Here is a 19,096-nt window from a genome sequence, read left to right as displayed (position 1 = left end):
ACCATTACTTTAAAGATGAAATCAAGGAGTTGCAGTGCATTTCCTGTACAAACGGATTGGTCTGATGAGGCTGATTCTTTATATCTATGAACGTAATTCATGCTTAGAAAAAAATATCATGCTCTGAATACAGGTGTTAAACACAACTAAAGGAAGTAGCTTATTTTCTGAAATACAGAGAATAATTATGAGCATTTTTTTTAACATCTAAAAAGCATCCTAAAAAGTTCCATCAATAATTCTTGAGAACAATGACTCCATAACATCTGAAAAGTCCCATTAGTGATTGCTGAGAGCAACAATGTAGTTAGCTTTTTAAAAATGAAAATAATGTTGCACTTTGAAGCATACCTCAAGACTGTCTGTCTTTAATAGAAAGTCATGAATCTTCACACAATGCAAGAGCAAGTGCTGACTGAAATCTCCAACTGAGAAAAATTAAATAGTATCCTATCATCCTGCAAACAACAAGTGATTCTTGGTGATGAAAATCATTGTGATATATTATCTATAATGTGTGCACCTTTGAGAGGAAGGTGATATACTTGGGATCCACAAAAGGAGAACATTTGGAGATGCAAACAGTTCTTTTCAAGATGACAGTTTATGCTGGAATACTAGGCTTCCATTTGTGATAAATGGAAAAGCAGATGGCTAAAAAAATATTTTGTCAAGTTTTTAACATAAACTACCTAGTTGTAGGAAAAATGTTTTTCTCATCCTTGGAAGGAGTAGAAAGTGAGAAATAAACATAAATGGTCTGATTTTTCCAGGATGAAGCTTCCCTTTGGGTTTTGAGCACCCATTAATTTAAATATTCCTCCACAGTTAACCAATTAATCAGTCGAAAATGCATGTATTTAACAGATATTTATTGAGCTTCTACTATGTTCAGGAACCGTTTTTGTTGCTGTAAAGAAATAGAAAGTAATGAGACATAAATCCCAACTTCCAGATTCTAATTATATGGTAATAAAATAAAAGCATGTAAATACTTAAATTCATTCAACAACAAATATTTAGTAATTGCTTACTGTGTTTACTGGAAATATCAGTATAAATACTCCATGGTGATACAAAAGTGAATTAGACACTTGTCAATTAATATGTAAATGATAGTTAATATTTAGTAGTGGTTTCTGCTGTTGAATGGAATGGTGGGACAATAGAAAAGGTATTACTTTTACTGTACATACTTCTGTGTTGTTTATAATAAAGTGTATGAATTATTTTTTCATTACCATTAGTAATGACAATGATCATTATTTGTTCTGTGCTTTCTATGTTTTAATCCTTATAGGTACTACCTAATTTAACTGTCAAAACAACTCTTAATGAATGTACTCAAGAATAAGTTCAATGTATAAATATGGCCACTGAGGCTTAAAGAAGATAATTACCTTGCCAAAGATCATATTAAATGGCAGAACCACATTTTAACCCAATCCACTTGTCTTCAGTACTCAAATTTTTATCTTCTACTGCAAACATGCACAAAATAAACATGTGGAACAGAGGAAGAGTTTAAGTATGATGCAAATGAAAGGTTTTGTGGAAAAAGCTAAAAAGACATGGATTATCTTAAACCCTATCCCTTCACCAATAAAGAAACCAACATTGGCACCTAATATTTCTGTTTATTTCCTATCTCAGTGGAAAAGGTTTCTACCAATTGTTCTAGTCTACCATTTCCACATTTCCTCAATTCACTTCATCAAATTCAAGATTCAGTTATTTTTCTATTCCTTATTCTTTGCTCCTTCTTTCTAGTTAATGTAACAATTTTGTGGCAAGTCCAGGACAATAGTCATAACTGTACAAAACCAATCTTATTATGTCATTTCCCACTCTTTTAAATCCTCATAAATGGTGTCCACATGACCACTTCTGATTAATATCACTTAATTTGAAGCTGGAGAAGCCTCAAAAAGTTATTATATCTCCTGAATAAGAGGGTGGCAGTTCAAATGCAGCTGTCTCCTTCCTGCCATCAGTGTCAACATGGCGAAAGATTTAGCAGCCATCTTCTTGTCATGTGGAAAGGACTTTGAAGAATTCTTGCTACATAAGAAAAATATATCCCTATATGCTTAACCCATGATATACATGCTTTCTATTTTTGCATCAAAAAACTATTTTAACTGATGTATCTTTCCTCTCCACCTCCTCAGAATATGTCTCATCAGTTTTCACCTAATTTTACACAATTTTCAATCATCCCCTCTATAGACCCACCTTCCCAAACCTATAAACATGTCCCACTTTCTTCTACCCAACAAAACAACATACAGCAAACCAAAAAACACACATGTACAAGTTTTATATATGTGTGTGCGTGTGCATGTATACACACACATACATGTACACACAAACACTCACTTCTCTACTCTGAGTATTACTTAAAAGTTTAAAGCAGAATTTTGTATTTGCTGCAGTTTGACCATGAACAGAGAGACAGGTTCAGTGTCTTAATACTGTCTTAACTGCATCTTTATGTCTGTTTTCTTTCTTTTCTTTTGAACTGGACATAGGCTTATCCAAATTTCTATGCCCTCATCCTGCAGTTTAAAACTCTTGTTCCATAATAACACCCTAATCATTTTAGGAGAAAAGAACATAAAATCTCTCTCTTTTTATTATTAAAAAGTTATTAGGAATACCTGCAACCTCCATATTTTCAAATGCCATATACAGAGTTAACTACATATCTCCCTTTAAGAACATTTATAAAAACTGTGGCACAGTGAACAGAAAAGGAAGTTTGAAATTCTTCTTATTTGATTTTCATTGTCAAGTCTCCTTTCTAAAATCTATCTCGTTGACATTCTTTCAACACATTTTAAAATTATACAACAATGCTTAGGTGATTGGTAAGGCATTTTCAGAATGCCACTGGTAAATCTGAAACATTTTCTCAGATCCAAAATAGAATAACAAGCATAGCTCCCCCCTGTTGAGAAGCTTACTAATTCAAGAATTGTGCAAACTCTCACAGATGCTGATGCTCCCACAGGGAACTGAGCTGGTGCTGCTACCTTTTTACTTGTGGCACCTCACATAATTAAGAAAATTACAGTTATGCTCCTTTCTCTAAGATAGGGACAAAAACGATCCTTGGACTCTATCCAAAGATAAATGGGCAATAAATCTCTCCAAGCTTTTTTTTTTTTTCCCCTAGTTAAGAAGAACATGAAAAAAACATACAGGCATTACATTTTTCAGTAGTGGGGAACAGACTAGCAGGAAAAGTTTAATTTAATTTATGCCTGGTGCCCCTTATGCTCTCTCATTTAGAAGGATGTGGTAATTATTATATGAATATATTCTGTCTAAGGTGAACTTTAAGATATATATCAATGCACTCAAAGAAGGTAGGAGTTTGGAATAAAGGTATAAAGAATTCCTAGATGTAATGCATTATGTCTATTCATAGTATGTTTCACCTCTAAAAATGCGGAAAAGCAGAGTTCAGGTACTAAGGCTACCTACCATGCTACCTCAGTATACCTCAGTATAGCCCAGACACAGATGCCCCTTCCATTTATTTCCTATCTGGTTCATTGATTTCTTCAGCTTCTTATGCTGTTCCCTTTCAGTGTTGATCTTCATTCTGTTTTATCAGAACAATTATACTAATTGCAGAGCTTTCTTACTATCCATGCCAACACTTACTCAATGCCCTTATTTCACACGCTCAGCCTTAGTCCATGATATTTTCATAGACCTGGTTATTTATGCCCTTAAATTCACACAATTTAAAAAAGACCTTTTACTTCTGACACCCTGAGAAGAACATATGCTACATGTTCACTTCTAATGTTACTCCTTTGTCTGGCTTTTTTCTTCTTTATCCACCAGATAACTCTGAGTTGAGTTACAAAGGCAGTGGGTGGATAGAACTGATAAATGTAACTGATGAATGTTACTCTTCCTGTCTATTTAGAGAAAGAGGACACTTTTTATGTTAAAAAGATACAGATTTCCATGAAACTCCTTGTTTATCACAATTACAATCTTAACTTCCAGCATTTTGACTGAATGTACCACATCTTTCATTTCACCATATAAACCCCGCCATGCATTTAGCTATTAACACACATGGGCAGGGCATAGTAGCGCTCAAGGGGAAATAAAACAAAACGAAACATAATTTTCCTTATTCGAACTTGTATTTACATTCTCATTCAGAAGATGGGAGAATACTTTTCTTTACAAGTATTTGTATTACTTGTATTTTCTTTACAAAGCTATTCAGTTAAATAATAAGAAATGTAAAATCAGGCAAAAGCATAAAACACAACTAAAATACTAAGAATCAATTAACATACAGAAGAAAGCAAACCCATAAGTAGATAATTACCTTACCTCAACTACATGCCAACATGGAAATAAAGTCTGATGGGACTGTTTGTAAGTATCCCATGAAAAACTATACCATATATATGCAAGCAGTTACTGTTTGGACTAACTCTATAGAAAGCTGTACTTGTTGCTAACCAGGTTGAATCTACTACAGTAAATGCTAAAAATAAATGCCCAGGGGAGAGAGACAAAACTAGAGCTATTCATTCACTAATGAATGAAAATCTAGAAAAATAAATCAAACACTGCACTGGCAGACTGAAGTTGACGAATGTAATAGGACATATACAATAAGTATTCAGAGTCATGTTTAAAGTAGGATGGAACATTTAGATTAATAACAATAGACATTGTAATTAATAAGAGTAATGGAAAGGTGGGGATTTCTTTAATATGTCTCCCTCTGTGAAATGGGAAAGGGCACATTTACCTTAGAGGAACATAAATTTATGTTAGAAAATGATCTTACAGGAAACTGGCAACACTACCATGTAAAAAAAGGTTTTAGCAAATGGGACTCACATTTACCATAGTACTGCTTATTATCTTCCATATAATGATACTGAGTAGGCTATGTAAAATCTGCAGCACATTTCCCTGGTTCATGGGGCTATTATCCTTCTAGTAGTTGTACCAAACTTTTTGCCTTATCAGACTCCAATGGAAGCAGTTAATTTGTTTGTCAAGTACTTGAAATTGTTTGACTTATTTTCATTTTGAATAATGACTCAATTTCAATTTATATCATTGTAGTTGCTCTTCTTATGTTGCTACCCTACATGCTTTTATAGGAAATTATTCAATAAATGCTGTGCTGTTTTGTGCCTAAGCCTCTTATAATAGTATGTTAACAATGTGATAAATGTGGTATTTATATATTTTTAAAAACAGCAAATTAAATTATATTAAAAAAATCACTTACTAAAGTTGGCAAGAAATTTATCTGAGCTATGCCAAATGCTTTTTCTCCCTTCCTTCAGTTGTACCAGAACCTTGGAACTAACAGGGTGAAGAAACCAGGGAAAGAGCCCAGGGTTTTGGTTATTCAAAGAATGGATCTTCCTACAAGATTAATTCCACACGACTCACTAAAATTTGGGAGTCAAACTCAGTTATAAGGACTTAAAAGTTTTTCCAGAGTCAAAGGCTATACCAGAGATAATCACTTAAGAGATTTTTCCATCTCCCCACGTCCTGCCTTCAAGCACAGTTCATGTTTCTACCACTCAACAGTGTTTCTACTGACCTCTTTTCCAATCTCTGGAGATCCACCAGTTCCTTCCAATCTTCAACTAACTTCCCATTTTTCTTCTACTCTTACCTTATCTCTCTAAGCACCTGAAAAAATTTAAAATAAAAAGACTACACAGAGATTTTGTTCAAAGTGGGCCTACCACACGCTGTTAGATCAACATAAAATCTGTTCTTTTAACTCTGGAATTAAGGAGTCTGCATCTTAAGAAAAAAAAAAAAATCTCGACAATTTACAGTAACAGTGAGAATATGCAATAAATTGTCTTTTCATCCATTTACAACTCATGAATGCACTTATGTAACAACATCAGCAAAAAACAACAAAGCACAAAATAATTTTCTACAATAAAATGCTAATAAAGCACATTGCTACATATAAAACTAAGTGTTCTGGAATTAAAAAAAATCAACTAATCTATTTCTTATATACACAATAAATTATACAATTGAACAAGATCTCCTTTTTCCACATAATTTTACAATTTTACTTTCTTATTTGGCTGTTTCACTTTTTTTTTTTTTCACCTAGAGAACAGATCACATAATCAGATAAACACAAATTTAAATACTAGCTATTTCTATCATAATTAAAGGGCGTTGGCAATTTACTTTATTTCTTTGATCCTTTATTTCTGTACCTACAAGAGACAGATGATAATATCCAGTTTACAGGTTTGTTGTAAAGATTTTCAAATAGATATAAACCTTGAAGTTAGAAACGCTCAAAACACTTATCACCCTCTTTACCCCCTAACAATCCATGAAGTAAACATATTATTTCCCTAAACATATAATATCCCTAATTTTGTGGTGTATGCGTGTATGGTAAAAATTATTCCTATAAATACCTCAAATGTTCTTTCCATTTTCACATCTAGGTAAAGTTTTAAGATTCAAGTGATTAGATCTGACAGACTGCCCGAAGAACTACGAACAGAGGTTCATGACATTGTACAGAAGGCAGTGATCAAGACCATCCCTAAGAAAACAAAAGGCAAAATGGTTGTCTGAGGAGGCCTTACAAATATCTGGGAAAAGAAGAGAAGCTAAAGACAAAGGAGAAAAGGAAAAATATACCCATTTGAATGCAGAATTCCAAAGAATAGTATGGAGAGATAAGAAAGCCTTCCTCATTGATCAAAACAAAGAAATAGAGGAAAACAATAGAATGGGAAAGACTAGAGATCCCTTCAAGAAAAGAGATACCAAGGGAACTTTTCATGCAAAGATGGGTATAATAAAGGACAGAAATGGTATGGACCTAACAGAAGCAGAAGATATTAAGAAGAGGTGGCAAGAAAACACAGAAGAACTATACAAAAAAGACCTTCATGACCCAGATAACCATGATGGTGTGATCACTCACCTAGAGCCACACATCCAGGAATGTGAAGTCAAGTGGGCCTTAGGATGCATCACTACAAACAAAGCTAGTGAAGGTGATAGAATTCCGGCTGAGCTATTTCAAATCCTAAAAGATGATGCTATGAAAGTGTTGCACTCAATATGCCAGCAAATCTTGAAAACTCAGCAGTGGCCACAGGACTGGGAAAAGTCAGTTTTCATTCCAATCCCAAAGAAAGGCAAAGCCAAAGAATGCTCAAAGTACCATACAAATGTACTGGTCTCACACACTAGCCAAGTAATGCTGAAAATTCTCAAAGCTTGGCTTCAAAAGTACATGAACCATGAAATTCCAGATGCTAAAGCTGGATTTAGAAAAGACAGAGGAATCAGAGATCAAATTGCCAACATCCGTTGGTGCCGGAGCCTGCCGGCAAACGAACCGGTCACGGGCGCAATCGCCGAAATACCTGAGAAATAAAAGAAAGGACTAGGAAAGAAAAGACTAGAAAAGAATGGGGTTGAGAGGGACAGAGTCTGCTTGCGTCTGACTCTGCCAACTTTATTGAAGAATACCACACCTATATATATGCTAACAGGAGTTGCTAATAGATCAAAGGTTTGCATATGTGCAGAGCTACAGGCACAGGTGTTTTAAATTCCTCCACTTAAGATCAGTAAAGCATCACCCTAGCACCCAACTTAAATCAATAGAACATTAACTGGATAGAAAACAGGCTTCAATCATGACGAGTTTATCAGCAACAGGTGAACAGGTGAAAGATCGCTACAGCAATTTCCTTGATGGAGGTGAGAAAGGCCAACCTGTGCTTTAATAAATCAGGGGTGGCGGGACAGAGAGGGATCTCTTGATCTCTCTCAGAGCCAAGAAGGAGCCTGAGCAGTCAGGCTGGCTCCCCGCATCTCCCCCTTTTCTTTTGACTAATGGCCTTTATATCTCCCTCAAAGGAAATGGCTGCGTTTGCAAATGGGAAAACATCAACAATCTTTTATATATCATTTCAGACAGGCATTGACAAATGCAAGAACCAAAGGTTGTATTCACAAATCCATCAAGTGTTATTTGGGGCTACGCATCTTATACTAGGACTATTTTTTCAATTTGTCCCTGGCCATTTAACGGACTTGTTGGCATCCATTACAGTCTTACATTTTTGGGTAGGCAATAGTCCCATATGTTTCATCAGGTTTCCTGGGAGTGTTCAGCCTTCAAATGTTGGTATATGAGTCTTTTGCTCCCAGCAAATGTCGGCAGGGGTCAGTAGCTGTCCTTTTTCAGGGGTCGTCCAGAAATATTCATCCCAAACTTGATAATAATCACCTTCAAATCTATCAAGAGCACTGGGGGAAAGCTTGATTAATTACTGCACATGCTAATGTAAGAACAATATAGGCCAGAGCAGATCGAGGTTGAGCAGTGTCAGCGGCCATCCTTCTTGCTTGTAAGATGAACTCATGCATCTGCTGAGCTGTCGGGAATGCATTTCTCTGCTGTAGAGACAGCCGACTCATTTGCTGGTTCAGTGATCTTCTCCATCTGGCGTACCAGCCTTTCCAGGAGCCAGCGCGGTGTTTTGGCATCCTGTGGAAAAACACATACATAACCCCTCCCCCAAATTAATACTGGATCCGGACCATGCCATGAATTGTAGTCCATGAGGGTTGTCTCTTTAGTCAGGGGCCACTAATCTACCCAGACAGGTTCATCAGTTTTCCAACTGATTGGATCTGCATGAGTTACAGGAAAATCAGAGGTCCCCGTCAAAAACACCCTAGGCTTGCTCTGGTGGGGCGAGGAGTGGATACAATAGGGCAAGTAATTCCTTGATTACTCTTTCCTAGTCCCTGCTGTGGAAGCAGACCTTGATTCATCATCATATCTGAGATGACTTGATTTGGAGCAAACATATATACACCCATTTGTTGCATAACATCTCTTCCCCAAAGATTAACAGGGAGATGAGGCAGAATAAAAGGTTGGAAATCGCCCTCGTGTCCTTCTAAATCATTCCAGTGAAGGAGGCCGCTACTCTGTCGTGGGTTTTGAGATTGACCTATGCCCCTCAGAGTAGAACAAGCTTCTTGCTTCGGCCAATGCTGTGGCCAATGTTCCTCAGCTATAACTGACACATCTGCACCAGTGTCCAAAATTCCAGAGAATCTTTTTCCTTCAATAATGAGCTCTAATTTTGGTCTTTGAGCCGAAATAGATTGAACCCAATAAACATCAGAGGAACCAAAACCACCAGCCTTCCTTTCTCTCTGTGAGGCAATCTTTCCTTCCACATGAAGGGGTAATAAAATTAATTGGGCAATTCTTTGATCAATAGGTATACTAATAATGTTAAGGGGGGCACAAGCCATAATTTTAATTTCCCCAGTATAGTCGGCATCAATCACGCCAGGGGAAATGGACAATCCCTTCATGGTCCAACTGCTCCTGCCAATGATTAATCCAACTGTTCCTTTTGGTAGTGGTCCAAATACCCCTGTAGGAATGGCTTGCATCCCCATATCTGGGGTTAATACTGTGTGGGCGGCAGCGCACAAGTCCAATCCTGCGCTGCCTGGGGTGGCTCGGTAGAGGTTTTCGATACCAAGTCGATCAGGTTTGGTTGTGACTCGGCTTTGAGTGCCCCATAACACTGTTTCGGGGCCTGGGGCTGGCCCCTCACCCAGTTTCCCGAGACAGGAGGCAGAGGTTTACCTTCTATGTCAGTCTTAGAACGACAGTCTCTGGCCCAATGTTTTCCCTTTTTACATCTAGGGCAGACATTAGGATTTTTTGCCGAATCAGGGTTATTGTTCCTTTTTGGGCATTGAGCCATACGATGTCCCATTTGTCCACATGAAAAACAGCTTCCTGGTGGCCCGCTTCTTTTTATATTTCCCTTATTCCTTGCTTGTTGGTACAAAACCTCTTTAATAGACTTTCCTTGAATAGCTGCGGCCATAGAAAGCCCTTGAAGGTAAGAAGGGCCAATATCAGCACAAATTCTAACATAATCTGTTAAATTTCCCTTTTTCCTGTAAGGTCGCAGAGCGGCTTGGCACGCAGCATTTGCATTCTCATAGGCCATCTGTTTTGTTAAAATAAGACCTGCCTCTTCATCTCCTATAATCTTAGATATTGCATCTAATAGACGAGCAACAAAATCCTGATAAGGCTCGTCAGGCCCTTGCCGAATTTTCGAAAGATCTTCAGTCTTTCTATTAGAAACGGGAAGTTTCTTCCAGGCTTTTAATGCAGCTTCACTAATCTGAAGGTAAGCTTGTTCTGGATAATTTAGTTGTGCATCAAGAGCCCTAAAGACTCCTTCTCCCATTAGCATGTCAAAATTAATTTGTAACCCATTACGGCGATTACGATCTTCAATAAGACCACAAACTTCTCCATACTCGGAGCGCCAGAGCAAATAATCGCCTCCAGAAAGGCAGGCGCGTGTAATAGCTTTCCAATCGTTGGGTGGCAGATATTGGGCTCCGAGGCTCTCAATTATAGCTAATGTAAAAGGTGCCGTGGGTCCATACTGGGCACAAGCCTGCTTAAGCTCCTTTAACTGTTTAAATGGAACAGGCTCATAATGCCTGCAGCGGTTAGCGTCTTCAAAAACTGGAAAAATCATGGAATATCCCTCAAGGCTTTCTCCTTGGTCTCTAGCATGTTTAACAGCCATTTGAAGTGGGGAAAGGACAGGTTTTTCAAATTTAATATACAGGAGCTGTAGGTATTAAGGGAGCCTCAACCAAAGGAGGAGGCATAGGAGGAATTGGAATGGGATCCAATCCTGCCACAACAGACGGTGTATTGAAGTGCTGCGGCTTGGGACCCGAAGGAAACAGTAACTCTAATTGCTCCACTCTCTGTGATATAGATGTTAACATTTCTTTAAGTTCCAAAAAGGGGGATGCTTTGTCCTTCCCTTTTGTAACAGTAAAAGCATCCCAATTCTCTCTATTGTACTCATCTAGTTCTCCTTGATCCTCATGAGAGAGTTCAGACTCTGAGTCAGATGTTAAAGCAACAGCCTCCTTTTTACTAGATTTTGGGTCTTCCGGGAAATTGCAAATATGTTCAACTGTCCCGGAGGTAGGTTGCAGATTTTTAGGAGTTATAAACTTTAGAGCAGTTAACATCATTTTTAACGTAGAAACAAAGAACTGTTTACTACTACTTTGACCCATGATTTTTACTCTCAACTATACCCTCTCCACCCACAACACCTGCAACTTTAAACGCTGCCCGCGGGATTACTTGTTTTTGGGTGGCTGTAGTCCGGGATCCGCTCGTGTCCCTGTTCGGGCGCCACTCTTGCCGGAGCCTGCCGGCAAACGAACTGGTCGAGAACGCAATTACCAGAGTACCTGAGAAAAATAAGACTTAGACAGACTTAGACAGACTTAGAAAGATGGGGGTTGAGAGGGACAGAGTCAGCTTGCGTCTGACTCTGCCAACTTTATTGAAGAATACCACACCTATATATATGCTAACAGGAGTTGCTAATAGATCAAAGGTTTGCATATGTGCAGAGCTACAGGCACAGGTGTTTTAAATTCCTCCACTTAAGATCAGTAAAGCATCACCCTAGCACCCAACTGAAATCAATAGAACATTAACTGGATAGAAAACAGGCTTCAATCATGACGAGTTTATCAGCAACAGGTGAACAGGTGAAAGATCGCTACAGCAATTTCCTTGATGGAGGTGAGAAAGGCCAACCTGTGCTTTAATAAATCAGGGGTGGCGGGACAGAGAGGGATCTCTTGATCTCTCTCAGAGCCAAGAAGGAGCCTGAGCAGTCAGGCTGGCTCCCCGCACGTTGGATCATCAAAAAAGCAAGAGAACTCCAGAAAAACATAGACTTCTGCTTTGTTGATTACAACAAAGCCTTTGAGTGTGTATATCACGACAAACTGTGGGAAATTCTTCAAGAGACTGGAACACCAGACAACTTGACCTGTCTCGTGAGAAATCTGTATGCAGGTCATGAAACAACAGTTAGAACCAGACACGGAACAACAGACAGGTTCGAAATCTGGAAAGGAGTGTATACTGTCACCCTGCTTATTTAACTTATATGCAGAGTACATGATACAAAATTTAGGGCTATTGAAGCACAGCTGGAATCAAGATCACCGGAAGAAATATCAATAACCCCAGATATGTAGATGACACCTACCTGATGACAGAAAGCGAAGACGAACTAAAAAGCCTCTTGATGAAAGTGAAAGAGGAGAGTGATAAAGCTCGCTTAAAACTCAATATTCAAAAAGCAAAGATAATGGCATGTGGTCCCATCACTTCATGGCAAATAGATGGGAAAACAATGGAAACAGTGACAGACTTTATTTGGGGGGGCTCCAAAATCACTGCAGATGGTGACTGCAGCCATGAAATTTAAAGCTATTTGCTCCTTAGAAGAAAAGCTATGACCAACCTAGACAGCATATTAAAAAGCAGATACATTACTTTGTCAACAAAGGTCCATCTAGTCAAAGCTATAATTTTTCCAGTAGTTATGTATGAATGTGAGAGTTGGACTATAAAGAAAGTTGACGCTGAAGAACTGATGCTTTTGAACAGAGGTTTTGGAGAAGACTCTTGAGAGTCCCTTGGGCAGCAAGGAGATCAAACCAGTTAATCCTAAAGGAAATCAGTCCTGAATATTCACTGGAAGGACTGATGCTGAAGCTGAAATTCCAATACTTTGGCCACCTGATATGAAGAACTGAATCTGTGGAAAAGACCTTGATGCTGAGAAAAATTAAAGGCAAGAGGAGAAGTGAACAACAGAGGATGAGACAGTTGGATGGCATCACTGACTCAATGGACATGAGTTTGAGCAAGCCCCAGGAGTTGGTGATGGACAGGGAAGCCTGGCATGCTGCAGTCCATGGGGTCTCAAAGAGTCAGACATGAGTGAGCAACTGAACTGTTATGAAAGTTTTAAGTGCTCAGGAAAAACAAAAATAAGTCATAAAAAGACATTTTTTAAAGTAAAAATCATGGTTCTCTTTTTCAGAAAGTTTCAAATACTTGCTTCTAGTACTAATGGTAATAAATTAAAAGACACTTACTCCTTGGAAGGAAAGTTATGACCAACCTAGATAGTATATTAAAAAGCAGAGACATTACTTTGCCAACAAAAGTCCGTCTAGTCAAGGCTATGGTTTTTCCAGTAGTCATGGATGTGAGAGTTGGACTGTGAAGAAAGCTGAGTGCAGAAGAATTGATGCTCTTGAACTGTGGTATTGGAGAAGACTCTTGAGAGTCCCTTGGGCTGCAAGGAGATCCAATCAGTCCATCCTAAAGCAGATCAAGTCCTGGGTGTTCATTGGAAGGACTGATGCTGAAGCTGAAACTCCAATACTTTGGCCACCTCATGCGAAGAGTTGACTCATTGGAAAAGACCCTGATGCTGGGAAGGATTGGGGCAGGAGGAGAAGTGGACAACAGAGGATGAGATGGCTGGATGGCATCACCAACTCGATGCACTTAAGTAAACTCCGGGAGTTGGTGATGGACAGGGAGGCCTGGAGTGCTGCGATTCATGGGGTCACAAAGAGTCGGACACGACTGAGTCACTTATCTGAACTGAACTGAACTGAATAAAAATTAAGAGTAAGGTGCAGTAGTTGATTAAGTAAATGATAATATTAATTCCATTTGCAATATTAAAAAGATAAATGAGAAATTAAAACCAACATGATGGTGACAGTGGACTGCTATCTTAATTTTCCTGATCATCTTACTGCCAACAATGATGGCTTAAAGCAAAGTTGTATGTCAAAATATTCCCTGAAATCAAGATAATATTTTGAAAAATAAAAAGGAGAAATTAGATAACTAAATAAGTTTAATTAATATAAATGATAGGAATGATAATATCTATGACAATTAGAAATGACTGAAGAAATTACATTATTATAGAAATCTCTTTAGGTTAAAATAACCTAATCAAAGGCTTCTTCTGGTAATAATGCTTTAAAAAAGACTACATTCATTTAATTAAAACATCTCTTGTATAGTCAATGACCATCTTCCAGCTTAATACAAAATAAGATTTCTATTTTACAGAACATAATTTATTTGAAAGCTTGTTTGGGTTTAAGCGCATTTTTTGCTCCCCAAGACTGATTTTTTTTTTTTTTAATAGTAGTGATGGTTCTGATCTCTGGTGTCCTCAGCCTGCTTGGAGTGGAGCTTAGTTTTCAGGACAGAAATTGAGGCTGGATTCAGAAGTAGCTGAAAGCACCAGATCCTAGCCAGTATACCAGTGGTCAGTGACAGGGCCCTGGCCCTTTTGCTTTGCAGAAAATAATTCCCAGAAAAACAGAAAGTAGTGAAACAAATGAAGTATTTATTCAAAGGAAAAGATTAGAGTGCATGTGGATAAACACACAGGCAGAGTCAGGGGGAGAGTACCTTAATTGCTGAGTCACATCTTCATGGCAATTTGAAATACTTTTATGGGAATTTCTTTTGGGTTTCCTTTGGCCAATCATTTTGATTTGCCTCATTTACAGCCCATATTTGGTATATCTCAGGATCCTTCCATCTGTGCCACACATTCTTAGCCAAGATGGATCCTCTGGGTAGAACATCCCTAGACATTGCTCCCAACATTGGGCTGCAAGGAGCTTTTCTGCACATGTGTGGTAAGGGAGGTCTCCTGACCTCGGAAACTAGAAATATGTGGTCTGGGCAGGGCCAAGCCTCCTCCCTTAATTGTCCTGCTATTCTCTACTTGGAGTTTCAATCAAAAGGAATGAATCTCCAATTGTTTTATACTGAAGGGGCTCATCTGCTTCCTGCCTCAGTTCCACAACAATCTGAATGTCCTTGATGCCACTGAATTGTTCAAGAACAAAACATTCAAAATGATATCTTTTATACTATGTATATTTTGCCACAATAAAAAATTCAGAAGATAGGAGGTATATTTCATTGACAGAACAGGTTATTTTTAACAGTTTAAAAAAATAATGATTAACTTTTTGTAAAAGAAATCATTCCTTAAATGTAAGTCTTCTTTTTTATCTCTTTATCATTAAAATTTCCCCTTAGATTTCCAGTATTTTCCCATTCCAATCACAAATGAAGGCAACACCAAAGAATGTTCAAACTACCACACAATTGCACTCATCTCACATGCTAGCAAAGTAATACTGAAAATTCTCCAAGATAGGCTTCAACAGTATGTGAACTGAGAACTTCCATATGTTCAAGTTGGATTTAGAAAAGGCAGAGGAACCAGAGACCAAATTGCCAACATCAGCTGGATCATAGAAAAAAGCAAGAGAATTCCAGAAGAATATCTACTTCTGCTTCATTGACTACACTAAAGCCTTTGACTGTATGCATCCACATACATACATTCTTAAAGACATGGGGATACCAGACGACATTATGTGCCTCCTGAGAAATCTGTATGCAGGTCAAGAGGCAACAGTTAGAACCGGACATAGAACAACAGAATGGTTCAAGATAGAGAAAAGACTATATCAAGGTTGTATATTGTCACCCTGCTTATTTAACTTATATGCAGGATACATCATGTGAAATACCAGGCTGAATGAAGCACAAGCTGGAATCAGCACTGCCAGGAGAAATATCAGTAATCTCAGGTATGCAGATGACACCACCCTTATTGGCATAAAGTGAAGAGGAACTAAAGAGCCTCTTGATTAAAGTGAAAGAGGATAGTGAGATAGCTGGTTTAAAACTCAACATTCAAAACATGAAGATCATGACACTGGTCTCATCATTTTATGGCAAGTACATACAGAATATTGTAGACAACTATACACTCATAAAGTCAACGACTTAGAAGAAATCAATCAGTTCCTCAAAGACAACAAACACCCAAAACTTAACAAAGATGAAACAGAAAACCAGGATAGTTTCTATAATCATCGAAAAAACTGAATTTGCAATTTAAAAGCTCATAGGGAAAAATTTCCAGGTCCAGATGGTTTTACTACAGAATTCCATTAAATATTCAAAGAACGATTAATATCAACTTTACAAAATGTCACTCAGAAGACAAAAGAAGAGCAAACAACTCATTTTATGAGGTTTGCATTACTCTGCTAACAAAACCAGGAAAAAGTGCAAATAAAGAAAAATACAGAATAGTATCTCTCATGAACTTACATATACCACTCCTCCAGAAATATTATCAAAGAGAATCTAGCAATGTATAAAAAGACTCAGTGGGGTTTATCTTTTAGGTGTGCAAGTCTGCTTCAATATTTAAAAATCGATCAATGTAATCCCCATATTAACAGGCTGATAAAGCAAAACCATATGACCATAATAATTGAGGTAGAAAAAGTATTCCACAAAACCTACCATAATACCTCAGCAAATAAGGAACGGAAGACAATGTTCTAAACTTGATTTAAAACAAACAAACAAACAAACTACACAAAATTTATTGCTAAGAATGATTATGTTCCCCATAAGACTAGTGACATGGAAAATATTTCTGTCTTGTTTAGCAGAGTACCAGAAATTCCAGACACTACTGATTTAAGAGAAATAAGGCAAAAGAAATAAATATAAAGGCAAGCATGCTGAAAAGACAGAAATGAAACTGTCCCTGCTTTGCATGGCATGACTGTGGGCTTTCCACGTGGTACTAGTGGTAAAGAATTTGCCTGCCAATGCAGAAGACATAAGAGACATGTGCTCAATCATGGGTTGGGAAGATACCCTGGAGTAGGAAATGGCAACCCACTCCAGTATTCTTGCATGGAGAATCTCATGGACAGAGAAGCCTGGTGTGCTACAGTCCATAGCGTCACAAAGAGTAGGGCACAACTGAAGTGACTTAGCACACAGCACAGCACATAATTGTTCTCATCTAACATCCCAAAGAATGTACAAAGAACAAAAGTCCTAGAACAAAAATATAAGTTTAGCAATACTTTAGGATACAAGATCCAACATACACAACTTTGTCACACATATATTGCAGGCAGGAATGTAAAATGATACAACTGCTATGAAAATATGTATTTTCTTATAAAATAGGCATCAACCCTACTCCCCAGATACTGCACTCTTAAACCTTTACCTTAGATAAATAAAATAATCTTATATCTAGATAAATTTGCACATAAATGTTCATACACCTACATTCATAATAACCAAGATTAGAAATAGTTCAAGTATACTTCAATAGTAAATGTTTAAACACTCTGCAGTACATCCACAACAGGGACTACTCAGTCAGGCAGTCAGTTCAGTCACAGAGTCGTGTTCGATTCTTTGCGACCCCATGAATCGCAGCACGCCAGGCCTCCCTGTCCATCACCAACTCCCGGAGTTCATTCAAACTCATGTCCATTGAGTTGGTGACGCCATCCAGCCATCTCATCCTCTGCCGTCCCCTTCTTCTCCTGCCCCCAATCCCTCCCAGCATCAGGGTCTTTTCCAATGAGTCAACTCTTCGCATGAGGTGGCCAAAGTATTGGAATTTCAGCTTCAGCATCAGTTCTTCCAATGAACATGCAGGACTGATATGCTTTAGGATGGATTGGTTGGATCTCCTTGCAGTCCAAGGGACTCACAAGAGACTTCTCCAACACCACAGTTCAAAAGCATAAAATCTTCGGTGCTCAGCTTTCTTCACTGTCCAACTCTCACATCCATACATGACCACTGGAAAAACCACAGCCTTGACTAGATGGACCTTTGTTGGCAAAGTAATATGTCTGCTTTTTAATATGCTATCTAGGTTGGTCATAACTTTACTTCCAAGGAGTAAGCATCTTTTAATTTCATGGCTGCAATCGCCACCTGCAGTGATTTTGGAGCCCCAGAAAATAAAGTCTGACACTGGTTCCACTGTTTCCCCATCTATTTCCCATGAAGTGATGGGACCAGATGCCACAATCTTAGTTTTCTGAATGTTAGCTTTAAGCCAACTTTTCACTCTCCTCCTTCACTTTTCACCAAGAGGTTTTTTGGTTTCTCTTCACTTTCTGCCATAAGGATGGCGTCATCTGCATATCTGAGGTTATTGATATTTCTCCCGGCAATCTTGATTCCAGCTTGTGCTTCTTCCAGCCCAGCATTTCTCATAATCCTACTTCTGACAACATCAGGGACTACTAGTCAACAATAAAAAGCAAAACACTATTTATACTCCTAACAACTTGAATGAATCTCCAGGGAATTAGTAAAAATTGCCAAGTAAAAAGAGGCAATCCCAAAAGGTTACATACTACATATTAGATAATTAAATTTATATCACATTCTTAAAATAGGAAAACTATAGAAATGGAGAGCAGATTAGTAATTGATTGGGGTAAGAGAGAAGGAGAGACAGAGGGGGAAGTGAATATGACTATTAAAGGACGCAGGACCTTTGCAGCTGATGGGAATGTTCTGCACTTTGAATGCAAGGATGTCAACATCAATATCCTGGTTGTGACATTGCACTACAGTTTTCCAATTGGCTATCATTGGGATAACTGAATATGTGACACATGGGATCTCTATATTATTCTTACAAGTACATATGAGTCTATATCTCAAACTTAAAAGTTTAATTAGAAAATTAAAATTTTTTTCCAGATCGCTAACATAAAAATAGTGTTATTTTCAGCCAAGTAAAACAAAATTTCAGTTAGCATAGATCCAAGTAACCAGTACTGTCACTCTTCATGTTCCAGAGCAAACGGTGTACTGCCCATCTGAAACAGACTGCCAGGTATTTTTCCAGAAAATATGCTTTTATTTGGGATCAGCAGGGAACTGTAATTCAGTGTCTGCAACCATGGCAAGCCACATGCAAGTTTTTCACAGCAAGGGAAGGAGAACACTTTAATAGAGAGGAAAAGGATGTTGGGAGAGCTATAGTAAATGGTTCCATGGCTTTTCATCAGCTGAGTCTTTGCAAGCGTCAACTTTTAAAAACTTGCGCAACATGAGATTTGCGAGTTAAGTTTTAACTAGTGCAAAATGAGGACTTCAGTGCAGGAGACAGCACTTAAGATAGCGCTGAGAAACTCCAAAGAGGTGGGAGGAAGGTCAGTTTATATGTGATTTTGGTGAAGGGGGAAATATGCAATCAAGTATGTATTTCTGCAGAAGGTTTCTGAT

General features: G+C 38.0%; 1 long non-coding RNA gene across 1 annotated transcript; it reads right to left on the bottom strand.

The window, feature by feature from the left end:
- Positions 1-7,476: 7,476 nt before the first annotated feature.
- On the bottom strand, positions 7,477-11,283 carry LOC139030209 (uncharacterized). The gene is made up of 2 exons (XR_011482492.1): positions 11,206-11,283; positions 7,477-8,563 (listed from the first exon to the last, which is right to left on the bottom strand). It is a non-coding gene; the product is annotated as an uncharacterized lncRNA (long non-coding RNA).
- Between the last annotated feature and the right edge of the window lie 7,813 nt (positions 11,284-19,096).

This window comes from Odocoileus virginianus, chromosome 21 (genome assembly GCF_023699985.2).
Source record: "Odocoileus virginianus isolate 20LAN1187 ecotype Illinois chromosome 21, Ovbor_1.2, whole genome shotgun sequence".
Taxonomy (NCBI): Eukaryota; Metazoa; Chordata; class Mammalia; order Artiodactyla; family Cervidae; genus Odocoileus; species Odocoileus virginianus.
Note: the sequence above shows the minus strand (reverse complement) of the source record. Positions and strands in the feature narration are given on the sequence as shown.